General features: G+C 41.8%; 13 non-coding genes across 13 annotated transcripts; 6 read left to right on the top strand and 7 right to left on the bottom strand.

Annotated features, from left to right (window-relative positions):
• Positions 1-656: 656 nt before the first annotated feature.
• Positions 657-728, top strand: trnad-guc (transfer RNA aspartic acid (anticodon GUC)). Its single transcript has one exon. It is a non-coding gene; the product is annotated as a tRNA-Asp (tRNA).
• A 2,032-nt stretch (positions 729-2,760) lies between these two features.
• Positions 2,761-2,832, top strand: trnad-guc (transfer RNA aspartic acid (anticodon GUC)). Its single transcript has one exon. It is a non-coding gene; the product is annotated as a tRNA-Asp (tRNA).
• A 1,001-nt stretch (positions 2,833-3,833) lies between these two features.
• trnad-guc (transfer RNA aspartic acid (anticodon GUC)) lies at positions 3,834-3,905 on the bottom strand. The gene has a single exon. It is a non-coding gene; the product is annotated as a tRNA-Asp (tRNA).
• A 2,045-nt stretch (positions 3,906-5,950) lies between these two features.
• Positions 5,951-6,022, bottom strand: trnad-guc (transfer RNA aspartic acid (anticodon GUC)). The gene has a single exon. It is a non-coding gene; the product is annotated as a tRNA-Asp (tRNA).
• Positions 6,023-6,994: 972 nt separating this feature from the next.
• Positions 6,995-7,066, top strand: trnad-guc (transfer RNA aspartic acid (anticodon GUC)). The gene has a single exon. It is a non-coding gene; the product is annotated as a tRNA-Asp (tRNA).
• Positions 7,067-8,067: 1,001 nt separating this feature from the next.
• trnad-guc (transfer RNA aspartic acid (anticodon GUC)) lies at positions 8,068-8,139 on the bottom strand. The gene has a single exon. It is a non-coding gene; the product is annotated as a tRNA-Asp (tRNA).
• Positions 8,140-9,111: 972 nt separating this feature from the next.
• Positions 9,112-9,183, top strand: trnad-guc (transfer RNA aspartic acid (anticodon GUC)). The gene has a single exon. It is a non-coding gene; the product is annotated as a tRNA-Asp (tRNA).
• Positions 9,184-10,184: 1,001 nt separating this feature from the next.
• trnad-guc (transfer RNA aspartic acid (anticodon GUC)) lies at positions 10,185-10,256 on the bottom strand. The gene has a single exon. It is a non-coding gene; the product is annotated as a tRNA-Asp (tRNA).
• A 972-nt stretch (positions 10,257-11,228) lies between these two features.
• trnad-guc (transfer RNA aspartic acid (anticodon GUC)) lies at positions 11,229-11,300 on the top strand. The gene has a single exon. It is a non-coding gene; the product is annotated as a tRNA-Asp (tRNA).
• A 1,001-nt stretch (positions 11,301-12,301) lies between these two features.
• Positions 12,302-12,373, bottom strand: trnad-guc (transfer RNA aspartic acid (anticodon GUC)). Its single transcript has one exon. It is a non-coding gene; the product is annotated as a tRNA-Asp (tRNA).
• Positions 12,374-16,525: 4,152 nt separating this feature from the next.
• trnad-guc (transfer RNA aspartic acid (anticodon GUC)) lies at positions 16,526-16,597 on the bottom strand. Its single transcript has one exon. It is a non-coding gene; the product is annotated as a tRNA-Asp (tRNA).
• A 972-nt stretch (positions 16,598-17,569) lies between these two features.
• trnad-guc (transfer RNA aspartic acid (anticodon GUC)) lies at positions 17,570-17,641 on the top strand. Its single transcript has one exon. It is a non-coding gene; the product is annotated as a tRNA-Asp (tRNA).
• A 991-nt stretch (positions 17,642-18,632) lies between these two features.
• Positions 18,633-18,704, bottom strand: trnad-guc (transfer RNA aspartic acid (anticodon GUC)). The gene has a single exon. It is a non-coding gene; the product is annotated as a tRNA-Asp (tRNA).
• Positions 18,705-19,103: the final 399 nt, after the last annotated feature.

Here is a 19,103-nt window from a genome sequence, read left to right as displayed (position 1 = left end):
CTGCAGAGCAACAAAACAGGTGATTGTCACTTTCAGAATATTATTGTACGGAGACTATTTGAGGACTGGATGCAGAGCAATTGTGATTTTACTAACGGGTGATTAAGGTGACAGATTAGAAATTCATTCATTGGTTCAAATCTGACAGACTTCAGATCCCGTCATTCATCAACCTGTTTCATCTCTGCGTTTCAAAATTCAACAAGTTTCTTGTAGAATTAATAATTCTTAAGTGAATTAAAATTCCACAGCATTGAGTACCTCGAGTTTTATGCTCATTTTAATTGATCTGCAAGATTTCACGAAATCTACGACAGAAATAGAACAAAAATCAGCCAAATTATCCATATTCTGACTCTCAGAATTTCTGAGTCAATCCATGTGCATGTGTGTCTGTTTCTGTGTGTCTGTCTGTCTGTCTGTGTATGTGCCTCATATTTTCTATATTTTCCTGAGAAGATCTGTCTCTTTCTGTCTCACTCTCTCCCGCGTTACCCACATCATGATCCAACATGTGATGCAAAAGTGGTCGGTAATTTTTCTTTCAACAGTGGTTCGTGGAAAGTGAAACAAACTGTCATCAAATGAACAGTTCAAACAGATTCACTGAAAAGTGAAGCATCTTTGGTGAATATACGGTAAATGTCTGTACCAATTCCTCGTTAGTATAGTGGTGAGTATCCCCGCCTGTCACGCGGGAGACCGGGGTTCAATTCCCCGACGAGGAGGTTATTGCTGCTTTCGAAGCTTCACTTTCATTTATCTGAAATATTGGATGTTGAAAATACAATGAAAAACTGACTCGGCCTTTCCCACTTCTGCAATTTGATTTCACAGCGATTTTAAATATCTGCTCTCTGCCTCACGCTTCAGCTCGATGTGAGAACCACAATGATGGGCAAGAAATAAAACGCAGAATCGCGCTGTCACCAGCCCGAAACAGAGAGAGACAGGTCTCGGAACAGGCGCAGACATGAAAGATCTTACATACAGCAATGAAAAGGATGCACGTTTCAGTGAATCTATTTTAACGACTTCTTTGATGACAATTTGTTTAACTTTCCACATGCCACTGTTGAAAGAAGACTTACTTTCTATCTCTTTATTAGTCAAGGTCCAGAGAAAAATTATTTGGGGAGCAGGGAAAAAGTGACAGATAGAAAGAAAGAGAGAGACACTCAGAAACGCATATAACAAGTGAGACAGACATAGTCATATTCACACATACACAAACACACACATTCCTAGCTACATAAACACACCAATAACCTGAAAGTAACACAGGACTACTTGACAAACAGTGGAAGCAGCATGCTGTGGATAGAGCTTAGCGATCCCACAAACAACGGATCAGATCAAAGCTCTGCAGTCCTGCCACACCCATTTGTGAATGATGGTGGATAATTAAACAACTAACGGGAAGAGGCTCTATGAACATCCCCATCCTCAATGATGGTAAAGCCCAGCACGTGAGTGCAAAGTTTTAGAAACCGTCTTCAGCCAGAAGTGCCGAGTGGATGATCCATCTCGGCCTCCTCCCGAAATCCCCACCATCACAGAAGCCAGTCGAACATCGAGGTGAAGAGTGACGCTGAGAGCAGATTTTAAAACCGCTGGAAAATCAGTGAAATTAAATTGGGGAAAGTGGGAAACTCCGAGTCAGTTTTTCACTGTATATTCCGCATCCAATATTGGAGATAAAACCTTTTGAAGGCGGCGAAAATTTAATCTCCTCGTCGGGGAATTGAACCCCGGTCTCCCGCGTGACAGGCGGGGATACTCACCACTATACTAACATTGACCGTGCACTCATCCCAGATGGCGTTAGACATGCTTCATGTATCAGTGCATTTCTTTTAACTATTTATTTGATGATAGTTTGTTTCATTTTCCACGGGCCACTCTTGAAAGAACCTTTTACATTTCCTTCTCTTTGTTAGACAACGACAACTGACTCTGTCTTTCTTTCGTTCTTTCTTTCTCTCTTATCGTGGTGAGTTGCCCCGCCTGAGTCAGGGGTTTCATTCCCCGACGGGGAGGAAGCATTTATCAGACGCCAACTTTTAATTTTATGTCTTCGCCGAGCTTCTTCCTGAACAAAAACTGCAGAGCAACAAAACAGGTGATTGTCACTTTCAGAATATTATTGTACGGAGACTATTTGAGGACTGGATGCAGAGCAATTGTGATTTTTACTAACTGGTGATTAAGGTGACAGATTAGAAATTCATTCATTGGTTCAAATCTGACAGACTTCAGATCCCGTCATTCATCAACCTGTTTCATCTCTGCGTTTCAAAATTCAACAAGTTTCTTGTAGAATTAATAATTCTTAAGTGAATTAAAATTCCACAGCATTGAGTACCTCGAGTTTTATGCTCATTTTAATTGATCTGCAAGATTTCACGAAATCTACGACAGAAATAGAACAAAAATCAGCCAAATTATCCATATTCTGACTCTCAGTATTTCTGAGTCAATCCATGTGCATGTGTGTCTGTTTCTGTGTGTGTGTCTGTCTGTCTGTGTATGTGCCTCATATTTTCTATATTTTCCTGAGAAGATCTGTCTCTTTCTGTCTCACTCTCTCCCGCGTTACCCACATCATGATCCAACATGTGATGCAAAAGTGGTCGGTAATTTTTCTTTCAACAGTGGTTCGTGGAAAGTGAAACAAACTGTCATCAAATGAACAGTTCAAACAGATTCACTGAAAAGTGAAGCATCTTTGGTGAATATACGGTAAATGTCTGTACCAATTCCTCGTTAGTATAGTGGTGAGTATCCCCGCCTGTCACGCGGGAGACCGGGGTTCAATTCCCCGACGAGGAGGTTATTGCTGCTTTCGAAGCTTCACTTTCATTTATCTGAAATATTGGATGTTGAAAATACAATGAAAAACTGACTCGGCCTTTCCCACTTCTGCAATTTGATTTCACAGCGATTTTAAATATCTGCTCTCTGCCTCACGCTTCAGCTCGATGTGAGAACCACAATGATGGGCAAGAAATAAAACGCAGAATCGCGCTGTCACCAGCCCGAAACAGAGAGAGACAGGTCTCGGAACAGGCGCAGACATGAAAGATCTTACATACAGCAATGAAAAGGATGCACGTTTCAGTGAATCTATTTTAACGACTTCTTTGATGACAATTTGTTTAACTTTCCACATGCCACTGTTGAAAGAAGACTTACTTTCTATCTCTTTATTAGTCAAGGTCCAGAGAAAAATTATTTGGGGAGCAGGGAAAAAGTGACAGATAGAAAGAAAGAGAGAGACACTCAGAAACGCATATAACAAGTGAGACAGACATAGTCATATTCACACATACACAAACACACACATTCCTAGCTACATAAACACACCAATAACCTGAAAGTAACACAGGACTACTTGACAAACAGTGGAAGCAGCATGCTGTGGATAGAGCTTAGCGATCCCACAAACAACGGATCAGATCAAAGCTCTGCAGTCCTGCCACACCCATTTGTGAATGATGGTGGATAATTAAACAACTAACGGGAAGAGGCTCTATGAACATCCCCATCCTCAATGATGGTAAAGCCCAGCACGTGAGTGCAAAGTTTTAGAAACCGTCTTCAGCCAGAAGTGCCGAGTGGATGATCCATCTCGGCCTCCTCCCGAAATCCCCACCATCACAGAAGCCAGTCGAACATCGAGGTGAAGAGTGACGCTGAGAGCAGATTTTAAAACCGCTGGAAAATCAGTGAAATTAAATTGGGGAAAGTGGGAAACTCCGAGTCAGTTTTTCACTGTATATTCCGCATCCAATATTGGAGATAAAAGCTTTTGAAGGCGGCGAAAATTTAATCTCCTCGTCGGGGAATTGAACCCCGGTCTCCCGCGTGACAGGCGGGGATACTCACCACTATACTAACGAGGAGCTGCTACATTGACCGTGCACTCATCCCAGATGGCGTTAGACATGCTTCATGTATCAGTGCATTTCTTTTAACTATTTATTTGATGATAGTTTGTTTCATTTTCCACGGGCCACTCTTGAAAGAACCTTTTACATTTCCTTCTCTTTGTTAGACAACGACAACTGACTCTGTCTTTCTTTCGTTCTTTCTTTCTCTCTTATCGTGGTGAGTTGCCCCGCCTGAGTCAGGGGTTTCATTCCCCGACGGGGAGGAAGCATTTATCAGACGCCAACTTTTAATTTTATGTCTTCGCCGAGCTTCTTCCTGAACAAAAACTGCAGAGCAACAAAACAGGTGATTGTCACTTTCAGAATATTATTGTACGGAGACTATTTGAGGACTGGATGCAGAGCAATTGTGATTTTTACTAACTGGTGATTAAGGTGACAGATTAGAAATTCATTCATTGGTTCAAATCTGACAGACTTCAGATCCCGTCATTCATCAACCTGTTTCATCTCTGCGTTTCAAAATTCAACAAGTTTCTTGTAGAATTAATAATTCTTAAGTGAATTAAAATTCCACAGCATTGAGTACCTCGAGTTTTATGCTCATTTTAATTGATCTGCAAGATTTCACGAAATCTACGACAGAAATAGAACAAAAATCAGCCAAATTATCCATATTCTGACTCTCAGTATTTCTGAGTCAATCCATGTGCATGTGTGTCTGTTTCTGTGTGTCTGTCTGTCTGTCTGTGTATGTGCCTCATATTTTCTATATTTTCCTGAGAAGATCTGTCTCTTTCTGTCTCACTCTCTCCCGCGTTACCCACATCATGATCCAACATGTGATGCAAAAGTGGTCGGTAATTTTTCTTTCAACAGTGGTTCGTGGAAAGTGAAACAAACTGTCATCAAATGAACAGTTCAAACAGATTCACTGAAAAGTGAAGCATCTTTGGTGAATATACGGTAAATGTCTGTACCAATTCCTCGTTAGTATAGTGGTGAGTATCCCCGCCTGTCACACGGGAGACCGGGGTTCAATTCCCCGACGAGGAGGTTATTGCTGCTTTCGAAGCTTCACTTTCATTTATCTGAAATATTGGATGTTGAAAATACAATGAAAAACTGACTCGGCCTTTCCCACTTCTGCAATTTGATTTCACAGCGATTTTAAATATCTGCTCTCTGCCTCACGCTTCAGCTCGATGTGAGAACCACAATGATGGGCAAGAAATAAAACGCAGAATCGCGCTGTCACCAGCCCGAAACAGAGAGAGACAGGTCTCGGAACAGGCGCAGACATGAAAGATCTTACATACAGCAATGAAAAGGATGCACGTTTCAGTGAATCTATTTTAACGACTTCTTTGATGACAATTTGTTTAACTTTCCACATGCCACTGTTGAAAGAAGACTTACTTTCTATCTCTTTATTAGTCAAGGTCCAGAGAAAAATTATTTGGGGAGCAGGGAAAAAGTGACAGATAGAAAGAAAGAGAGAGACACTCAGAAACGCATATAACAAGTGAGACAGACATAGTCATATTCACACATACACAAACACACACATTCCTAGCTACATAAACACACCAATAACCTGAAAGTAACACAGGACTACTTGACAAACAGTGGAAGCAGCATGCTGTGGATAGAGCTTAGCGATCCCACAAACAACGGATCAGATCAAAGCTCTGCAGTCCTGCCACACCCATTTGTGAATGATGGTGGATAATTAAACAACTAACGGGAAGAGGCTCTATGAACATCCCCATCCTCAATGATGGTAAAGCCCAGCACGTGAGTGCAAAGTTTTAGAAACCGTCTTCAGCCAGAAGTGCCGAGTGGATGATCCATCTCGGCCTCCTCCCGAAATCCCCACCATCACAGAAGCCAGTCGAACATCGAGGTGAAGAGTGACGCTGAGAGCAGATTTTAAAACCGCTGGAAAATCAGTGAAATTAAATTGGGGAAAGTGGGAAACTCCGAGTCAGTTTTTCACTGTATATTCCGCATCCAATATTGGAGATAAAAGCTTTTGAAGGCGGCGAAAATTTAATCTCCTCGTCGGGGAATTGAACCCCGGTCTCCCGCGTGACAGGCGGGGATACTCACCACTATACTAACGAGGAGCTGCTACATTGACCGTGCACTCATCCCAGATGGCGTTAGACATGCTTCATGTATCAGTGCATTTCTTTTAACTATTTATTTGATGATAGTTTGTTTCATTTTCCACGGGCCACTCTTGAAAGAACCTTTTACATTTCCTTCTCTTTGTTAGACAACGACAACTGACTCTGTCTTTCTTTCGTTCTTTCTTTCTCTCTTATCGTGGTGAGTTGCCCCGCCTGAGTCAGGGGTTTCATTCCCCGACGGGGAGGAAGCATTTATCAGACGCCAACTTTTAATTTTATGTCTTCGCCGAGCTTCTTCCTGAACAAAAACTGCAGAGCAACAAAACAGGTGATTGTCACTTTCAGAATATTATTGTACGGAGACTATTTGAGGACTGGATGCAGAGCAATTGTGATTTTTACTAACTGGTGATTAAGGTGACAGATTAGAAATTCATTCATTGGTTCAAATCTGACAGACTTCAGATCCCGTCATTCATCAACCTGTTTCATCTCTGCGTTTCAAAATTCAACAAGTTTCTTGTAGAATTAATAATTCTTAAGTGAATTAAAATTCCACAGCATTGAGTACCTCGAGTTTTATGCTCATTTTAATTGATCTGCAAGATTTCACGAAATCTACGACAGAAATAGAACAAAAATCAGCCAAATTATCCATATTCTGACTCTCAGTATTTCTGAGTCAATCCATGTGCATGTGTGTCTGTTTCTGCGTGTCTGTCTGTCTGTCTGTGTATGTGCCTCATATTTTCTATATTTTCCTGAGAAGATCTGTCTCTTTCTGTCTCACTCTCTCCCGCGTTACCCACATCATGATCCAACATGTGATGCAAAAGTGGTCGGTAATTTTTCTTTCAACAGTGGTTCGTGGAAAGTGAAACAAACTGTCATCAAATGAACAGTTCAAACAGATTCACTGAAAAGTGAAGCATCTTTGGTGAATATACGGTAAATGTCTGTACCAATTCCTCGTTAGTATAGTGGTGAGTATCCCCGCCTGTCACGCGGGAGACCGGGGTTCAATTCCCCGACGAGGAGGTTATTGCTGCTTTCGAAGCTTCACTTTCATTTATCTGAAATATTGGATGTTGAAAATACAATGAAAAACTGACTCGGCCTTTCCCACTTCTGCAATTTGATTTCACAGCGATTTTAAATATCTGCTCTCTGCCTCACGCTTCAGCTCGATGTGAGAACCACAATGATGGGCAAGAAATAAAACGCAGAATCGCGCTGTCACCAGCCCGAAACAGAGAGAGACAGGTCTCGGAACAGGCGCAGACATGAAAGATCTTACATACAGCAATGAAAAGGATGCACGTTTCAGTGAATCTATTTTAACGACTTCTTTGATGACAATTTGTTTAACTTTCCACATGCCACTGTTGAAAGAAGACTTACTTTCTATCTCTTTATTAGTCAAGGTCCAGAGAAAAATTATTTGGGGAGCAGGGAAAAAGTGACAGATAGAAAGAAAGAGAGAGACACTCAGAAACGCATATAACAAGTGAGACAGACATAGTCATATTCACACATACACAAACACACACATTCCTAGCTACATAAACACACCAATAACCTGAAAGTAACACAGGACTACTTGACAAACAGTGGAAGCAGCATGCTGTGGATAGAGCTTAGCGATCCCACAAACAACGGATCAGATCAAAGCTCTGCAGTCCTGCCACACCCATTTGTGAATGATGGTGGATAATTAAACAACTAACGGGAAGAGGCTCTATGAACATCCCCATCCTCAATGATGGTAAAGCCCAGCACGTGAGTGCAAAGTTTTAGAAACCGTCTTCAGCCAGAAGTGCCGAGTGGATGATCCATCTCGGCCTCCTCCCGAAATCCCCACCATCACAGAAGCCAGTCGAACATCGAGGTGAAGAGTGACGCTGAGAGCAGATTTTAAAACCGCTGGAAAATCAGTGAAATTAAATTGGGGAAAGTGGGAAACTCCGAGTCAGTTTTTCACTGTATATTCCGCATCCAATATTGGAGATAAAAGCTTTTGAAGGCGGCGAAAATTTAATCTCCTCGTCGGGGAATTGAACCCCGGTCTCCCGCGTGACAGGCGGGGATACTCACCACTATACTAACGAGGAGCTGCTACATTGACCGTGCACTCATCCCAGATGGCGTTAGACATGCTTCATGTATCAGTGCATTTCTTTTAACTATTTATTTGATGATAGTTTGTTTCATTTTCCACGGGCCACTCTTGAAAGAACCTTTTACATTTCCTTCTCTTTGTTAGACAACGACAACTGACTCTGTCTTTCTTTCGTTCTTTCTTTCTCTCTTATCGTGGTGAGTTGCCCCGCCTTAGTCCGGGGTTTAATTCCCCGACGGGGAGGAAGCATTTATCAGACGCCAACTTTTAATTTTATGTCTTCGCCGAGCTTCTTCCTGAACAAAAACTGCAGAGCAACAAAACAGGTGATTGTCACTTTCAGAATATTATTGTACGGAGACTATTTGAGGACTGGATGCAGAGCAATTGTGATTTTTACTAACTGGTGATTAAGGTGACAGATTAGAAATTCATTCATTGGTTCAAATCTGACAGACTTCAGATCCCGTCATTCATCAACCTGTTTCATCTCTGCGTTTCAAAATTCAACAAGTTTCTTGTAGAATTAATAATTCTTAAGTGAATTAAAATTCCACAGCATTGAGTACCTCGAGTTTTATGCTCATTTTAATTGATCTGCAAGATTTCACGAAATCTACGACAGAAATAGAACAAAAATCAGCCAAATTATCCATATTCTGACTCTCAGTATTTCTGAGTCAATCCATGTGCATGTGTGTCTGTTTCTGCGTGTCTGTCTGTCTGTCTGTGTATGTGCCTCATATTTTCTATATTTTCCTGAGAAGATCTGTCTCTTTCTGTCTCACTCTCTCCCGCGTTACCCACATCATGATCCAACATGTGATGCAAAAGTGGTCGGTAATTTTTCTTTCAACAGTGGTTCGTGGAAAGTGAAACAAACTGTCATCAAATGAACAGTTCAAACAGATTCACTGAAAAGTGAAGCATCTTTGGTGAATATACGGTAAATGTCTGTACCAATTCCTCGTTAGTATAGTGGTGAGTATCCCCGCCTGTCACGCGGGAGACCGGGGTTCAATTCCCCGACGAGGAGGTTATTGCTGCTTTCGAAGCTTCACTTTCATTTATCTGAAATATTGGATGTTGAAAATACAATGAAAAACTGACTCGGCCTTTCCCACTTCTGCAATTTGATTTCACAGCGATTTTAAATATCTGCTCTCTGCCTCACGCTTCAGCTCGATGTGAGAACCACAATGATGGGCAAGAAATAAAACGCAGAATCGCGCTGTCACCAGCCCGAAACAGAGAGAGACAGGTCTCGGAACAGGCGCAGACATGAAAGATCTTACATACAGCAATGAAAAGGATGCACGTTTCAGTGAATCTATTTTAACGACTTCTTTGATGACAATTTGTTTAACTTTCCACATGCCACTGTTGAAAGAAGACTTACTTTCTATCTCTTTATTAGTCAAGGTCCAGAGAAAAATTATTTGGGGAGCAGGGAAAAAGTGACAGATAGAAAGAAAGAGAGAGACACTCAGAAACGCATATAACAAGTGAGACAGACATAGTCATATTCACACATACACAAACACACACATTCCTAGCTACATAAACACACCAATAACCTGAAAGTAACACAGGACTACTTGACAAACAGTGGAAGCAGCATGCTGTGGATAGAGCTTAGCGATCCCACAAACAACGGATCAGATCAAAGCTCTGCAGTCCTGCCACACCCATTTGTGAATGATGGTGGATAATTAAACAACTAACGGGAAGAGGCTCTATGAACATCCCCATCCTCAATGATGGTAAAGCCCAGCACGTGAGTGCAAAGTTTTAGAAACCGTCTTCAGCCAGAAGTGCCGAGTGGATGATCCATCTCGGCCTCCTCCCGAAATCCCCACCATCACAGAAGCCAGTCGAACATCGAGGTGAAGAGTGACGCTGAGAGCAGATTTTAAAACCGCTGGAAAATCAGTGAAATTAAATTGGGGAAAGTGGGAAACTCCGAGTCAGTTTTTCACTGTATATTCCGCATCCAATATTGGAGATAAAAGCTTTTGAAGGCGGCGAAAATTTAATCTCCTCGTCGGGGAATTGAACCCCGGTCTCCCGCGTGACAGGCGGGGATACTCACCACTATACTAACGAGGAGCTGCTACATTGACCGTGCACTCATCCCAGATGGCGTTAGACATGCTTCATGTATCAGTGCATTTCTTTTAACTATTTATTTGATGATAGTTTGTTTCATTTTCCACGGGCCACTCTTGAAAGAACCTTTTACATTTCCTTCTCTTTGTTAGACAACGACAACTGACTCTGTCTTTCTTTCGTTCTTTCTTTCTCTCATATCGTGGTGAGTTGCCCCGCCTTCGTCCGGGGTTTCATTCCCCGACGGGGAGGAAGCATTTATCAGACGCCAACTTTTAATTTTATGTCTTCGCCGAGCTTCTTCCTGAACAAAAACTGCAGAGCAACAAAACAGGTGATTGTCACTTTCAGAATATTATTGTACGGAGACTATTTGAGGACTGGATGCAGAGCAATTGTGATTTTTACTAACTGGTGATTAAGGTGACAGATTAGAAATTCATTCATTGGTTCAAATCTGACAGACTTCAGATCCCGTCATTCATCAACCTGTTTCATATCTGCGTTTCAAAATTCAACAAGTTTCTTGTAGAATTAATAATTCTTAAGTGAATTAAAATTCCACAGCATTGAGTACCTCGAGTTTTATGCTCATTTTAATTGATCTGCAAGATTTCACGAAATCTACGACAGAAATAGAACAAAAATCAGCCAAATTATCCATATTCTGACTCTCAGTATTTCTGAGTCAATCCATGTGCATGTGTGTCTGTTTCTGTGTGTCTGTCTGTCTGTCTGTGTATGTGCCTCATATTTTCTATATTTTCCTGAGAAGATCTGTCTCTTTCTGTCTCACTCTCTCCCGCGTTACCCACATCATGATCCAACATGTGATGCAAAAGTGGTCGGTAATTTTTCTTTCAACAGTGGTTCGTGGAAAGTGAAACAAACTCTCATCAAATGAACAGTTCAAACAGATTCACTGAAAAGTGAAGCATCTTTGGTGAATATACGGTAAATGTCTGTACCAATTCCTCGTTAGTATAGTGGTGAGTATCCCCGCCTGTCACGCGGGAGACCGGGGTTCAATTCCCCGACGAGGAGGTTATTGCTGCTTTCGAAGCTTCACTTTCATTTATCTGAAATATTGGATGTTGAAAATACAATGAAAAACTGACTCGGCCTTTCCCACTTCTGCAATTTGATTTCACAGCGATTTTAAATATCTGCTCTCTGCCTCACGCTTCAGCTCGATGTGAGAACCACAATGATGGGCAAGAAATAAAACGCAGAATCGCGCTGTCACCAGCCCGAAACAGAGAGAGACAGGTCTCAGAACAGGCGCAGACATGAAAGATCTTACATACAGCAATGAAAAGGATGCACGTTTCAGTGAATCTATTTTAACGACTTCTTTGATGACAATTTGTTTAACTTTCCACATGCCACTGTTGAAAGAAGACTTACTTTCTATCTCTTTATTAGTCAAGGTCCAGAGAAAAATTATTTGGGGAGCAGGGAAAAAGTGACAGATAGAAAGAAAGAGAGAGACACTCAGAAACGCATATAACAAGTGAGACAGACATAGTCATATTCACACATACACAAACACACACATTCCTAGCTACATAAACACACCAATAACCTGAAAGTAACACAGGACTACTTGACAAACAGTGGAAGCAGCATGCTGTTGAGAGAGCTTAGCGATCCCACAAACAACGGATCAGATCAAAGCTCTGCAGTCCTGCCACACCCATTTGTGAATGATGGTGGATAATTAAACAACTAACGGGAAGAGGCTCTATGAACATCCCCATCCTCAATGATGGTAAAGCCCAGCACGTGAGTGCAAAGTTTTAGAAACCGTCTTCAGCCAGAAGTGCCGAGTGGATGATCCATCTCGGCCTCCTCCCGAAATCCCCACCATCACAGAAGCCAGTCGAACATCGAGGTGAAGAGTGACGCTGAGAGCAGATTTTAAAACCGCTGGAAAATCAGTGAAATTAAATTGGGGAAAGTGGGAAACTCCGAGTCAGTTTTTCACTGTATATTCCGCATCCAATATTGGAGATAAAAGCTTTTGAAGGCGGCGAAAATTTAATCTCCTCGTCGGGGAATTGAACCCCGGTCTCCCGCGTGACAGGCGGGGATACTCACCACTATACTAACGAGGAGCTGCTACATTGACCGTGCACTCATCCCAGATGGCGTTAGACATGCTTCATGTATCAGTGCATTTGTTTCAACTATTTATTTGATGATAGTTTGTTTCATTTTCCACGGGCCACTCTTGAAAGAACCTTTTACATTTCCTTCTCTTTGTTAGACAACGACAACTGACTCTGTCTTTCTTTCGTTCTTTCTTTCTCTCTTATCGTGGTGAGTTGCCCCGCCTTAGTCCGGGGTTTCATTCCCCGACGGGGAGGAAGCATTTATCAGACGCCAACTTTTAATTTTATGTCTTCGCCGAGCTTCTTCCTGAACAAAAACTGCAGAGCAACAAAACAGGTGATTGTCACTTTCAGAATATTATTGTACGGAGACTATTTGAGGACTGGATGCAGAGCAATTGTGATTTTTACTCACTGGTGATTAAGGTGACAGATTAGAAATTCATTCATTGGTTCAAATCTGACAGACTTCAGATCCCGTCATTCATCAACCTGTTTCATATCTGCGTTTCAAAATTCAACAAGTTTCTTGTAGAATTAATAATTCTTAAGTGAATTAAAATTCCACAGCATTGAATACCTCGAGTTTTATGCTCATTTTAATTGATCTGCAAGATTTCACGAAATCTACGACAGAAATAGAACAAAAATCAGCCAAATTATCCATATTCTGACTCTCAGTATTTCTGAGTCAATCCATGTGCATGTGTGTCTGTTTCTGTGTGTCTGTCTGTCTGTCTGTGTATGTGCCTCATATTTTCTATATTTTCCTGAGAAGATCTGTCTCTTTCTGTCTCACTCTCTCCCGCGTTACCCACATCATGATCCAACATGTGATGCAAAAGTGGTCGGTAATTTTTCTTTCAACAGTGGTTCGTGGAAAGTGAAACAAACTGTCATCAAATGAACAGTTCAAACAGATTCACTGAAAAGTGAAGCATCTTTGGTGAATATACGGTAAATGTCTGTACCAATTCCTCGTTAGTATAGTGGTGAGTATCCCCGCCTGTCACGCTGGAGACCGGGGTTCAATTCCCCGACGAGGAGGTTATTGCTGCTTTCGAAGCTTCACTTTCATTTATCTGAAATATTGGATGTTGAAAATACAATGAAAAACTGACTCGGCCTTTCCCACTTCTGCAATTTGATTTCACAGCGATTTTAAATATCTGCTCTCTGCCTCACGCTTCAGCTCGATGTGAGAACCACAATGATGGGCAAGAAATAAAACGCAGAATCGCGCTGTCACCAGCCCGAAACAGAGAGAGACAGGTCTCGGAACAGGCGCAGACATGAAAGATCTTACATACAGCAATGAAAAGGATGCACGTTTCAGTGAATCTATTTTAACGACTTCTTTGATGACAATTTGTTTAACTTTCCACATGCCACTGTTGAAAGAAGACTTACTTTCTATCTCTTTATTAGTCAAGGTCCAGAGAAAAATTATTTGGGGAGCAGGGAAAAAGTGACAGATAGAAAGAAAGAGAGAGACACTCAGAAACGCATATAACAAGTGAGACAGACATAGTCATATTCACACATACACAAACACACACATTCCTAGCTACATAAACACACCAATAACCTGAAAGTAACACAGGACTACTTGACAAACAGTGGAAGCAGCATGCTGTTGAGAGAGCTTAGCGATCCCACAAACAACGGATCAGATCAAAGCTCTGCAGTCCTGCCACACCCATTTGTGAATGATGGTGGATAATTAAACAACTAACGGGAAGAGGCTCTATGAACATCCCCATCCTCAATGATGGTAAAGCCCAGCACGTGAGTGCAAAGTTTTAGAAACCGTCTTCAGCCAGAAGTGCCGAGTGGATGATCCATCTCGGCCTCCTCCCGAAATCCCCACCATCACAGAAGCCAGTCGAACATCGAGGTGAAGAGTGACGCTGAGAGCAGATTTTAAAACCGCTGGAAAATCAGTGAAATTAAATTGGGGAAAGTGGGAAACTCCGAGTCAGTTTTTCACTGTATATTCCGCATCCAATATTGGAGATAAAAGCTTTTGAAGGCGGCGAAAATTTAATCTCCTCGTCGGGGAATTGAACCCCGGTCTCCCGCGTGACAGGCGGGGATACTCACCACTACAGTAACGAGGAGCTGCTACATTGACCGTGCACTCATCCCAGATGGCGTTAGACATGCTTCATGTATCAGTGCATTTCTTTTAACTATTTATTTGATGATAGTTTGTTTCATTTTCCACGGGCCACTCTTGAAAGAACCTTTTACATTTCCTTCTCTTTGTTGGACAACGACAACTGACTCTGTCTTTCTTTCGTTCTTTCTTTCTCTCTTATCGTGGTGAGTTGCCCCGCCTTAGTCCGGGGTTTCATTCCCCGACGGGGAGGAAGCATTTATCAGACGCCAACTTTTAATTTTATGTCTTCGCCGAGCTTCTTCCTGAACAAAAACTGCAGAGCAACAAAACAGGTGATTGTCACTTTCAGAATATTATTGTACGGAGACTATTTGAGGACTGGATGCAGAGCAATTGTGATTTTTACTCACTGGTGATTCAGGTGACAGATTAGAAATTCATTCATTGGTTCAAATCTGACAGACTTCAGATCCCGTCATTCATCAACCTGTTTCATCTCTGCGTTTCAAAATTCAACAAGTTTCTTGTAGAATTAATAATTCTTAAGTGAATTAAAATTCCACAGCATTGAGTACCTCGAGTTTTATGCTCATTTTAATTGATCTGCAAGATTTCACGAAATCTACGACAGAAATAGAACAAAAATCAGCCAAATTATCCATATTCTGACTCTCAGTATTTCTGAGTCAATCCATGTGCATGTGTGTCTGTTTCTGCGTGTCTGTCTGTCTGTCTGTGTATGTGCCTCATATTTTCTATATTTTCCTGAGAAGATCTGTCTCTTTCTGTCTCACTCTCTCCCGCGTTACCCACATCATGATCCAACATGTGATGCAAAAGTGGTCGGTAATTTTTCTTTCAACAGTGGTTCGTGGAAAGTGAAACAAACTGTCATCAAATGAACAGTTCAAACAGATTCACTGAAAAGTGAAGCATCTTTGGTGAATATACGGTAAATGTTTGTACCAATTCCTCGTTAGTTTCGTGGTGAGTATCCCCGCCTGTCACGCGGGAGACCGGGGTTCAATTCCCCGACGAGGAGGTTATTGCTGCTTTCGAAGCTTCACTTTCATTTATCTGAAATATTGGATGTTGAAAATACAATGAAAAACTGACTCGGCCTTTCCCACTTCTGCAATTTGATTTCACAGCGATTTTAAATATCTGCTCTCTGCCTCACGCTTCAGCTCGATGTGAGAACCACAATGATGGGCAAGAAATAAAACGCAGAATCGCGCTGTCACCAGCCCGAAACAGAGAGAGACAGGTCTCGGAACAGGCGCAGACATGAAAGTTCTTACATACAGCAATGAAAAGGATGCACGTTTCAGTGAATCTATTTTAACGACTTCTTTGATGACAATTTGTTTAACTTTCCACATGCCACTGTTGAAAGAAGACTTACCTTCTATCTCTTTATTAGTCAAGGTCCAGAGAAAAATTATTTGGGGAGCAGGGAAAAAGTGACAGATAGAAAGAAAGAGAGAGACACTCAGAAACGCATATAACAAGTGAGACAGACATAGTCATATTCACACATACACATTCCTAGCTACATAAACACACCAATAACCTGAAAGTAACACAGGACTACTTGACAAACAGTGGAAGCAGCATGCTGTTGATAGAGCTTAGCGATCCCACAAACAACGGATCAGATCAAAGCTCTGCAGTCCTGCCACACCCATTTGTGAATGATGGTGGATAATTAAACAACTAACGGGAAGAGGCTCTATGAACATCCCCATCCTCAATGATGGTAAAGCCCAGCACGTGAGTGCAAAGTTTTAGAAACCGTCTTCAGCCAGAAGTGCCGAGTGGATGATCCATCTCGGCCTCCTCCCGAAATCCCCACCATCACAGAAGCCAGTCGAACATCGAGGTGAAGAGTGACGCTGAGAGCAGATTTTAAAACCGCTGGAATATCAGTGAAATTAAATTGGGGAAAGTGGGAAACTCCGAGTCAGTTTTTCACTGTATATTACGCATCCAATATTGGAGATAAAAGCTTTTGAAGGCGGCGAAAATTTAATCTCCTCGTCGGGGAATTGAACCCCGGTCTCCCGCGTGACAGGCGGGGATACTCACCACTATACTAACGAGGAGCTGCTACATTGACCGTGCACTCATCCCAGATGGCGTTAGACATGCTTCATGTATCAGTGCATTTCTTTTAACTATTTATTTGATGATAGTTTGTTTCATTTTCCACGGGCCACTCTTGAAAGAACCTTTTACATTTCCTTCTCTTTGTTAGACAACGACAACTGACTCTGTCTTTCTTTCGTTCTTTCTTTCTCTCTTATCGTGGTGAGTTGCCCCGCCTTCGTCAGGGGTTTAATTCCCCGACGGGGAGGAAGCATTTATCAGACGCCAACTTTTAATTTTATGTCTTCGCCGAGCTTCTTCCTGAACAAAAACTGCAGAGCAAAAAAACAGGTGATTGTCACTTTCAGAATATTATTGTACGGAGACTATTTGAGGACTGGATGCAGAGCAATTGTGATTTTTACTCACTGGTGATTAAGGTGACAGATTAGAAATTCATTCATTGGTTCAAATCTGACAGACTTCAGATCCCGTCATTCATCAACCTGTTTCATCTCTGCGTTTCAAAATTCAACAAGTTTCTTGTAGAATTAATAATTCTTAAGTGAATTAAAATTCCACAGCATTGAGTACCTCGAGTTTTATGCTCATTTTAATTGATCTGCAAGATTTCACGAAATCTACGACAGAAATAGAACAAAAATCAGCCAAATTATCCATATTCTGACTCTCAGTATTTCTGAGTCAATCCATGTGCATGTGTGTCTGTTTCTGTCTGTCTTTCTGTCTGTCTGTGTATGTGCCTCATATTTTCTATATTTTCCTGAGAAGATCTGTCTCTTTCTGTCTCACTCTCTCCCGCGTTACCCACATCATGATCCAACATGTGATGCAAAAGTGGTCGGTAATTTTTCTTTCAACAGTGGTTCGTGGAAAGTGAAACAAACTGTCATCAAATGAACAGTTCAAACAGATTCACTGAAAAGTGAAGCATCTTTGGTGAATATACGGTAAATGTCTGTACCAATTCCTCGTTAGTATAGTGGTGAGTATCCCCGCCTGTCACGCGGGAGACCGGGGTTCAATTCCCCGACGAGGAGGTTATTGCTGCTTTCGAAGCTTCACTTTCATTTATCTGAAATATTGGATGTTGAAAATACAATGAAAAACTGACTCGGCCTTTCCCACTTCTGCAATTTGATTTCACAGCGATTTTAAATATCTGCTCTCTGCCTCACGCTTCAGCTCGATGTGAGAACCACAATGATGGGCAAGAAATAAAACGCAGAATCGCGCTGTCACCAGCCCGAAACAGAGAGAGACAGGTCTCGGAACAGGCGCAGACATGAAAGTTCTTACATACAGCAATGAAAAGGATGCACGTTTCAGTGAATCTATTTTAACGACTTCTTTGATGACAATTTGTTTAACTTTCCACATGCCACTGTTGAAAGAAGACTTACCTTCTATCTCTTTATTAGTCAAGGTCCAGAGAAAAATTATTTGGGGAGCAGGGAAAAAGTGACAGATAGAAAGAAAGAGAGAGACACTCAGAAACGCATATAACAAGTGAGACAGACATAGTCATATTCACACATACACATTCCTAGCTACATAAACACACCAATAACCTGAAAGTAACACAGGACTACTTGACAAACAGTGGAAGCAGCATGCTGTTGATAGAGCTTAGCGATCCCACAAACAACGGATCAGATCAAAGCTCTGCAGTCCTGCCACACCCATTTGTGAATGATGGTGGATAATTAAACAACTAACGGGAAGAGGCTCTATGAACATCCCCATCCTCAATGATGGTAAAGCCCAGCACGTGAGTGCAAAGTTTTAGAAACCGTCTTCAGCCAGAAGTGCCGAGTGGATGATCCATCTCGGCCTCCTCCCGAAATCCCCACCATCACAGAAGCCAGTCGAACATCGAGGTGAAGAGTGACGCTGAGAGCAGATTTTAAAACCGCTGGAATATCAGTGAAATTAAATTGGGGAAAGTGGGAAACTCCGAGTCAGTTTTTCACTGTATATTCCGCATCCAATATTGGAAATAAAAGCTTTTGAAGGCGGCGAAAATTTAATCTCCTCGTCGGGGAATTGAACCCCGGTCCCCCGCGTGACAGGCGGGGATACTCACCACTATACTAACGAGGAGCTGCTACATTGACCGTGCACTCATCCCAGATGGCGTTAGACATGCTTCATGTATCAGTGCATTTCTTTTAACTATTTATTTGATGATAGTTTGTTTCATTTTCCACGGGCCACTCTTGAAAGAACCTTTTACATTTCATTCTCTTTGTTAGACAACGACAACTGACTCTGTCTTTCTTTCGTTCTTTCTTTCTCTCTTATCGTGGTGAGTTGCCCCGCCTTCGTCAGGGGTTTAATTCCCCGACGGGGAGGAAGCATTTATCAGACGCCAACTTTTAATTTTATGTCTTCGCCGAGCTTCTTCCTGAACAAAAACTGCAGAGCAAAAAAACAGGTGATTGTCACTTTCAGAATATTATTGTACGGAGACTATTTGAGGACTGGATGCAGAGCAATTGT

Source organism: Heptranchias perlo, chromosome 35 (assembly GCF_035084215.1).
Source record: "Heptranchias perlo isolate sHepPer1 chromosome 35, sHepPer1.hap1, whole genome shotgun sequence".
Taxonomy (NCBI): Eukaryota; Metazoa; Chordata; class Chondrichthyes; order Hexanchiformes; family Hexanchidae; genus Heptranchias; species Heptranchias perlo.
The sequence above is the reverse complement of the archived record's forward strand: the minus strand, read 5'-3'. Positions and strand labels throughout refer to the sequence as shown.